Source organism: Ylistrum balloti, unplaced genomic scaffold (assembly GCF_031769215.1).
Source record: "Ylistrum balloti isolate Yb309-2 unplaced genomic scaffold, AGI_CSIRO_Ybal_v1 Utg369694, whole genome shotgun sequence".
NCBI classification, from domain to species: domain Eukaryota; kingdom Metazoa; phylum Mollusca; class Bivalvia; order Pectinida; family Pectinidae; genus Ylistrum; species Ylistrum balloti.
Window position 1 is genome coordinate 353,545 of NW_026781928.1, and position 10,282 is coordinate 363,826.

Consider the following 10,282-nt stretch of genomic DNA (forward strand, 5'->3'; position numbering starts at 1 on the left):
TTATCTCTCTTATAAGCTTATTGATTGATACACCTCTGTCTATTTTGAATTATCTCCCTTATAAGCTTACTGATTGAGACACCTCTGTCTATTTTGAATTATCTCCCTTATAAGCTTATTGATTGAGACACCTCTGTCTATTTTGAATTATCTCCCTTATAAGCTTATTGATTGAGACACCTCCGTCTATTTTGAATTATTTTCCTTATCATAATGATGGAGACACACATATAAGCTTATTGATTGAGACACCTCTGTCTATTTTGAATTATCTCTCTTATAAGCTTATTGATTGAGACACCTCTGTCTATTTTGAATTATCTCCCTTATAAGCTTATTGATTAAGATACCTTTTTCATTTATTTATGCAGATTTGTTTCCCTAATTCTGTTATTTCTATTACACACAACAGTTATTTTACACAGATACAACTAATAACTTTTATGTGAAAAGAAAATTTGTGATAGACACTCTTACTTTATCTCTCTGTATGATGGGTACCCAGCTGACGGTTAATAACACCCTGGTACCTTAATCCTTCCTAGTAATATTTTAATTCTATTTCCTTAAACTAAATTCATTGTTTGATGTAGGTTTAATTTAATAAATTCACCATTGTCTATTAGCATATTTTAGTAAATAAAAGAAAAAAAAAATTAGTGATATGCTAGGAAATAAAAGAAAAAACATATTGAGTGAATACACTATTTAACAATATGCTAATCTTCATTTTAAATTTTATTTGTGATATTTGTGAAGAATCCACTATTCTGTCATCAGTACATTATATATAGTTATGACTTAATAGTTCATATACATTGTTCCATTATCTAATGACTAGTATATAATACAGAAATCCATTTATCAAACTCTACGCACCTGTATGGAAAGTTTATAATATTTAAAAGGTGATATAAGAAATCCATGAGTTGATGGCCTTGTCTTGATAACAGTGTAGAAATCTAATAACTTACATATATTTACCTGTATGGAAATTTCACAAATTTCATTGATACTGTTTGCAGTTTTACATAAACCATGAAGAAAAAAGGCTATTGTCACAATGGTCACTTTCATTGTTAAAATTATCTCTAAGTAGCAAGGTAGATTTTTTGTTCTATTTTTTCCCATCTTCAAATTTGGCAAAAATAATTAATTCCTGGAAAATAATATCTATAGCAATGCTGATGAAATATGACTTTATACAACTGAATATAATAGCCATATTACAGAAATCCATTTAACGACACTTGATCCAGATGCTGTGCCAAGAATTTTGAAATCCATGTATTTTTTTAAGAATGTATCAGTCAAGATATGATGTCTCAATTTTGTTGACAATTAATGCAGAATATTGTCAACATTTATCCTTATATGACATGTGCAACGCAATTAGAAATATTAGCCTTATGTTGGTCTTAATTATTACTGTTAAAAAGTGTTACAATTTGTGCCATATGAATTCGTTTTAAGACAACAAATACATGTTGTATTCAGAACTACCTATAATGTTGGTATCTTCAATTTGGCAAAAGCTCTGTTTTTTTGTTTGTTTTTGTGATAAACACAAATTTAAGCAATATGTTTACAATTTAAAGCTATTTTCAATTTTGACATGATTATAATGTAGAAATATATTATTTTGAGTTGTACAGGTGTCTGTGGTTTGACTTCCTGTCTTTCCTTAAATATTGTAAGGGTCCATTGTGATGTCATGTGATCATTGCAAGCTATTTATAGTAATGGGTTTTACTTACTGTTTCAGCGTAATACATAATTGTTACGAGGAATCTCATTGATAATGTATAGCAGCTGGTATCACTATAGAGTGATATCCACAGATCTCTTGTGATAACATGTTAATATATGTTAAGTTATACAACAAGTTGTTTGCATTATAAATGTAGATATAATTGGATAGTGTATGATAAATTATGTGTTGGTATACTAGCTTGGATTCTGCAATGCCATACAATATGTTTCTCTATGCATAATATAATTATATAATGTTATACAATGTGTTTGTCTACTAGACATAATTGTATAATGTTATACAATGATTTATATCTAAAATATTGTATTACAATTGTATACAGATATAATTTTAGTGTCATACAGTGTTTGTGTATGTGGAATAAAATTGTATAACATCATATAATGTTTTATATGCTAGATATTGTATAATAGTGTGGCATTTTTTGTATCAGGTTGAAAATTATAATGATATAACAGGTGTGAAATAGAAATATAATCACATTATTTACTGATGTAGTCCCAATGGTTTTAATAATGGTCACATGACTACTTGTATTAATTACTGTGTAACATGTTACATTTTTAAAAATTTGGTTTTATGGAGTGAAATGTCATACAAACAGGAAATACATCCGAACATGAACAAATGTAAACAATGAAGAAAGTGAGAATAATTACAATTATTATCTGACAGCCAAACTGTTAACCAAATAATAGGCTTATTTTCCTCATTTTTTCCTGTTGATATGATAGTTTGATATGTTTCTTATAACCACCCAACAAGTTAGTCCAAGAACATGTAATATTTCAAGTAGAAAAGTGATGATAATAAGAATTGTACAGTATTATCTGTCTGCCCAACATATCAGAATAAGGTGATTCTAAAAGGGATGACAAATTCTTTTATTGAATAATCAGGTTTTAATGTGTCTGTAGCAAAAGCAAAAAAAATCAGTCATATGGAGGACTATCACAAAACATGAAAATTTCTCCTGGGAAACAATGTCTTATTCTTTAGGTACAGGAAAGGCTATCAGAAAACATGAAAATTTCTCCTGGGAAACAATGTCTTATTCTTTAGGTACAGGGAAGGCTATCAGAAAACATGAAAATTTCTCCTGGGAAACAATGTCTTATTCTGTAGGTACAGGGAAGGCTATCAGAAAACATGAAAATTTCTCTATAAAACAATGCTTTAATTCTCAGGCATAGCAAAGGTTACCACTATATTAAGATCCATTTGTAGGTTTTACTCATTGGTGTATTGGTGTGAATGATGTACATCATTATCAATATTCTCAAAACATCATCAGCTGTATCAGTGTTTAGAAGACATTCTAGTGCACTAGAGCACTAAAGCCATTTTGTAAGGTTGTAAGACTGAAAATACATTAAATCAAATCACCCTGGTAACCAGAAAAGGTATAAAGTGATATTAAACTTTTACTGTTTGATGACTGAATGAGAGGTAAGTAAGTGTATGTTAATGTGAATACAAGGGACCTTACTATATTATCTGTGATGGAAATAGGTGTTGTGATCACAAATACCTATGATATACATATATAGTAATTGATCTGGAGACTGATTGTTGATGAATAACTGAATCCACAATGATTACTGTAAATAGGTTGTACATTTCTGTACTAGTTTTTAGCAGTGGGTATCTGTTTTTCGTTATATTTATCATAAGTTACATGAGATCTTGCAGAAGTGACAGTGAAATGAGTGATGTTGTTTGGTATGTCTTGAGCACGAAGACCAGCGAATAGTACATTTCAATACAGTATAGATCTAAACTAACTAAAAGCTAAATTAACTTAACTTTATCATACAGCTGCACTTTTCTCTTGTTTGAGAAAAATCAAATTAATTAACAATCAGTTTCTGCTCTGATTTTCTAAGCTACCGGAACAACGTCATGACGTCATTTATTGTCGATTTCATGTCACTGTTGCTACACTAACACGTGTGTCTTGTATTGTTGATATATCCTAACACTTTGGTGCATTGTAATTTGAGAATCTTCTTCTCGTTTCTAACAGATCGCTTTATTTACGTAATATATGCATAATGTATTATTGTAAACGTGATATTCAATACTGCTTTAAGGCAAAACATCTAACTTCGCAACCCAGTGCTTCCTAATTATCTACACAGACATATGACCGGATCATCGTAGACAATAGCAGACTGTTTCAATCTCCCATCTTTAGTTGACGGCATTCACATCTAATCGTCCGGAATTCCTGTTGTACGACAGATAAATAAGATACAAAGGTACTATTCAAGAACATATGGTGTAGACGCATTCATCACGTTTGGATCTCGTGCTTACGACATAAATACATTATTATACATAACAATATCATTACATATGTAATTTGTATTGTGAGTAGATATGCAAAACTATGTACATGGCGCTGATTTTATATCTGAAATTATCTGTTGATCGGGAACCCTTAGACACATAGTGATTCCTAACGTTGTTTGATCAGAGTGCCTTAAACTGAATATTTGTACAAATTAGATTAGTGATAACATGTTTTTTTAAGTGAAATGAATTTACATTTGCATAGAGAATAATTTGATTTGTATGATCAGCTAACCTTCTTTAACTCGATGTTGTCGAATTATCCGAGTATTTGAGTTAAAGGTGTAAAAAAAAAATAACGAAGCAGATGTTTAGCCTTATGGAATATGGTCTTATTCTATTGATTTCATTGATGACGAATCACAAGGGAGACAATCCTTGATTCTTTGTTAACGAGTTTCCAGACCCATGTTAATTGCAAGAATATATTTTTTTGATCTTTAGGAATTTTTTCAATATTTATCTCAAATCTTCCGAGTCGTCTTCGAAATGTCGATCAAATACAGTTTTCAATCGCTGATTGTGTCAAAGATAAACATCTGAAATATTTCTATACCCAACTGACAATAGATCCCTTTAGGAATTTACACATTTTTTTTCAGCTTGTTTTGGTACGTCGGTATGTTTACACTGGATATCACAAGCACATCTTGACATGTTGGTGTGTTTTCATTGCATACATATTAAGTTAAAAGGAGAATGCATTTTACATGTATTCAGGTGTTTGATTAAAAAAAGATAATGCAAAAACCAACACCTTTGCGCTGTTGAAACTAAGAATTTTGTAAACGTCCTTTAACTTATAATATTCAATGCAAATCACATTCATTTCCAGCTGTACCCGTATATTGAGGTAGTACCTGTATCGGGGCGGGAAACATGATATCTTAAATATGCATTGATTTCTATCACTGTAACACGAACGTCAGGTGAGAATATAGCACACAGATTATATTGTAATACGGTGTCTTCCGGTGTCTATGTTAGATGTGTACACATAAATACTGTACCGATGTCCGATTTATCGGTGACATCTATATTGTAATACGGTGTCTTCCGGTGTCTATGTTAAATGTGTACACATAAATACTGTACCGATGTCCGATTTATCGGTGACATCTATATTGTAATACGGTGTCTTCCGGTGTCTATGTTAAATGTGTACACATAAATTCTGTACCGATGTCCGATTTATCGGTGACATCTATATTGTAATACGGTGTCTTCCGGTGTCTATGTTAAATGTGTACACATAAATTCTGTACCGATGTCCGATTTATCGGTGACATCTATATAGAATTGTTGAAGGGGTATTATTGTAGCAACTTCATCATGGTTATGGCTCATACTCGTTACTATTTTAAGAAAATAAAAAACATTTTTTATTGTTGATATATATTGTTTTGTTTTGATTTACCTGTTTATTATTTGAATGAAAAAGAAGCTTTGTCTTAATTACCCACTAAATACATCAAGAAAATACAAACACATCAATAATCCAAACTCAAATTCAATACAACTAGAACAAAATATGAGCAAAAGAAAAGACCAGCACGGAGACTCCTGAAAAAGTACAAGAAGGATTAACGTGTTCTGGAGAGTAAGCGTCTTCTGTTTCATCGACGACGTCGGCCATGTAAAACCTTTGTCAACCCAGTAAGTAACGGCACGTTCCAAACTGAGAACAAGGTATACAACAGGCAAAATAACGACCATCAAACGCAACACAGCAAATAACAATGCTGTCCCGTAGGTAGGAGAAATTCTACCAGCGGCTCATAATACATGATAGCATGAGGTGACTGAAGATAGGAACTTTGTTGTTTTCTGTCTCTCTCTCTCTCTCTCTCTCTCTCTCTCTCTCTCTCTCTCTCTCTCTCCCCCCTCCCTCCCCCTCTCTCTCTCTCTCTCTCTCTCTCTCTCTCTCTCTCTCTCTCTCTCTCTCTCTCTCTCTCTCTCTCTCTCTCTCTCTCTCTCTCTCTCTCTCTCTCTCTCTCTCTCTCTCTCTCTCTCTCTCTCTCTCTCTCTCTCTCTCTCTCTCTCTCTCTCTCTCTCTCTCTCTCTCTCTCTCTATATATATCTATATCTGTCTCTGTGTCTCTCTCTCATCCCCCCCATCTTCCCAATAGTGGTAGGTTTTTGATATCCTTGATACTCCAGTGATTACGCTCACTATTATTTTCTGCACCCTTGAAAATTTCATGCCAGAATTGAAAGCACAAGCGAAGACATTTGATTGGTCTAGAGCGATTTTCAATCTGGAATCTTCAAAGGATTTGACATCGAAATTTATTTGATGTACGTTAACGGATCAAATAGTCTCTCGTGTTACCCACAAGGTGTCGTACATAGTGCCATCAATTTGCAATGTGATGTTTGAGTGAAGCGATACAGAGAGCGATAGTGAGCCTAACCCCTGGAGTATCGAGCTGGTTATTGTTTGGTTGTCGGTCTGTATCATTTTAACGTTATTAACATACATAAGAGTTATACATGTTTGTCGATCGTGATATTTATAGAATTACATAAACATATAATATATGGAAAGTCAACTTTTAGCAGCAGGGTACAATATACCCGAATTTAACCCTAGAAAAGGTACCCCACAATAGAAAGCACATCCAGGGTTAATAAATGACACAAAATGTTAAATGTATCAAATATTTCACTCTAGTAGGAGATACGTTATCCCTTCTAACACCAGATACAGTTTAGGTCAAATTTTGATAGTTGTCCCTTTACAATTTAAATATTTATTTATTTGACAGGTTTTTTTTTACGTTTTCTGTTACTAATTTCTGGCCTCTAAGCATTCAAGACAAGGAGGAAGTGTGTAGAATGGGTCACGTATGTAATGAGCATAGGAACCATAATAGAAGGATCTCATTGAAAAGTAGAAATGTTCCCAAAGGAATCGAATCGCGAAAACATTCATAACACTCCCCACTAGTCTTCATCAATAGTTGAAAGTTTGTAAGTTCATCAGTAAGCTGCCGTCATCGTTTATGGAAACCAAGATAGTGGGGAAAGTCTATTGGTATACGAAAACTGTTAGAGTTAGACTGTTAGTGTTTTATAGTCTACATTTCACTATAATTATAACATAGGAGTTAGACTGTTAGTGTTTTATAGTCTACATTTCACTATAATTATAACATAGGAGTTAGACTGTTAGTGTTTTATAGTCTACATTTCACGATAATTATAACATAGGAGTTAGACTGTTAGTGTTTTATAGTCTACATTTCGCGATAATTATAACATAGGAGTTAGACTTTTAGTTTGTGATAGTCTAAATATTGCTATAATTTATGAGAGTTATGCATGTGTTCGTGTTTTCATTTGCTTTGTATTTATCTGGGAAATTATACGAGAATCTAGTTATGTGTCTTGCTTTGCATTTCAGACTGAACATGGAAGATTATAAATTATTCTCACACATTTGTGGAGTGAACGTGCGTGATTGCGAGGGTCGATCTCAAGCAACATGCGACCAGAGGTAATCCGGAGGTGTAATGTTTACTGACAAAACAATACGGTTTTCAGATGTCATCCGAATAAAAACTGAGCGGTAGCGGTAAAGTTAACACCGGTGTCACCCAAACTGACCCAAACTCACTGAATGACCCCGAACTAGTCAGGAAATTATACCTAAGTGACAAATGTGACATCAGCACCAGGATCAGAGTTTTATCCCTGCAAGTGGAGTGTCCGTTAGGAACCTTGGCAGTGAAGTTGTTTTCACTCCCGGTAACAAGAATTTCAGAGTTATCATTGACCCTCAGAAGAGTGTGTGTCTGCTTGTTTGTATCAAGTTTGGGGATGTTTCTGTAACAATTGGTATGTACACATAGATCCTATGCTTAGACCTTTTCATTACAATAAAAATAGGATATCCTTTCAGACTACCAGCATGTCAACATAATTAAAATCCAAACTGAAATTAAAAACTATGACAAAATATAAACAAAAGAAAAAGTTACACAAAGACTTTTCAAAAAAACTTTCAAGGAGAAAGAAGACAAGTGTTCCGGAAGAGTACACGTGTTCTGCTTCATCGACGAGACCCGCCATGTCGAACTTGGTCAGTCCAAGTAAGTAAAGTCACGATCTTAATTACGGACAAGATATTAACCAATGGAACCAGCAGTCAAACAAACGAGCATCGAACACATCCTGCTTCATATCGCCAAAGGAAATATAATATTTCACTATACGTACCGTATAACTTGCCCATAATGTTACATCAACCTGTATCTTTGAAACCCGTTGTCACGTGATTGTCCATCAGTTGACGACTTATTGCACGAAAATCATGATGATGGGAACAGGCCGTAGAATATCAAATCAAGTGCGATATGTAGACCATAGTTTTGGGATCAGAAATGGAATATTCACAATGAGTAAATTGAAATCATCACGTTTATCAAACAGCTTGATGGAAATCTGTCCATGTTGGTTTCGTTGAAGGAAAAGACCTAGATAAGTTGCTGATGTAGAAGAATCTGTCGTGTATTTTATTTTCAATTCCGATGGGTATATACGTTGGACGTGGTCAATAAATTTCTTGTTATTTAAAGACAAGAGGTCATCACTATATATGAAAGTGAAATTAAACGGCTTTGCAAGGTCTTTGTAACCTGGAGACAAGTCAGCCAATAGTTACTATAGGTATGCCATCTTTTTTTAAGATTTTACAGTCATCAAAAAGTTGTCAAAATAAGTCTCCAATGCATACCTGGTAGATGTACACTTCGTGGGTCCTCAGACGTTTGTCATCACTGGAAGAATAGATAGCAGAACAACCAGATAGGTTTGACAGAAATATATCGGACATGACTACAGAAATGAAGGCGCTTGTGATGAAAGACGAAGACAATTTGCGTCAGGTGATTAATGAAGACCTACCATCATCTATCATTACGCCTGGCTTAGATGATATGATGAATTTGACATTAAGATGGTCAATTTAGAGCAAGCCATGTTGCGAAAGAAAATAACCAAAGCGATTAACGCTAGTTACAATGTCTTGAAGGAAATCACCGTTGGAGTGACAAAACAAAAGCAAACATCTGATATGATACGGATAACAACCACAGTTCAAGACAACTATACCAGTCTACTGAGGAAACTGGAAACTGAAGGTTGCATATACAGATTATAAGAAAATGGAGTTATTGATATACAGGAGAAGCAACGGATTGTTGAAATGCGTTATATGGGATGTAGTAGAGAGGACATAAGCGACCAGCTCCTTAATATTCTTATCAGTAGACCGGTCAGTCGAAGCATCATGCTGAAGGCATTGGAGTTCACGCAGCAAAGTCACTTAAAATACAGAATGATTCCCAAGTGACGGCATACAGTAGAATAAGCCATGCAAAACAATTACCAAGAAAGCTTTGTACTTTATTAACAGGAAGTAACTTTAAGATAAGACGAAGGAGTTAGTTATTCTTAATGGGGAAAATGAAAGTAGGTTGGAATCTAATCAGATTTAGTACTAACAAACAATATTTAGATGTCAGTGAATATCCTTTGTAAAGCATCATTGTGTATCGACGTTTTTGTATGTCTGGGTTTATTATTGTGATGCCATGAAATGTAAACTTTTAGATTACTGTTTTACTGATTAATTTTGTTTTGTATTTACGTCTGAGGCTGTAGTTTTCCTCTAGATCTAATTTCTTGGTTCCGTTGTTATAAACCTTATCCTCATTTGAGAATGTGACGTTACTTGTCGGGAATGACCAAGGTCTACACGGTGTGTGCCGTCTATGAAGTAAGCATATGTTTATTTTTTTCGGAAACAGTTTTTTAGTAGTATCCAAGTTACACTTCTTCTGTTAATATTTTGCTTTGGGTTTATTGAAATTAAGTTTATGTTTGTTGTTTTCTCGTCTATTTGAGTCAAATAGCATATTTTCCCTTATTGTCTCACCATGCTTTTTATGTAGTACTTGTTTTATCGTGTATTTACACCTGATACTGTAGTTTTCTACTTGTTTTATTGTGTATTTACACCTGATACTGTAGTTTTCCTACTTGTTTTATCGTGTATTTACATCTGATACTGTAGTTTCCCTACTTGTTTTATCGTGTATTTACACCTGATACTGTAGTTTTCTACTTGTTTTATTGTGTATTTACACC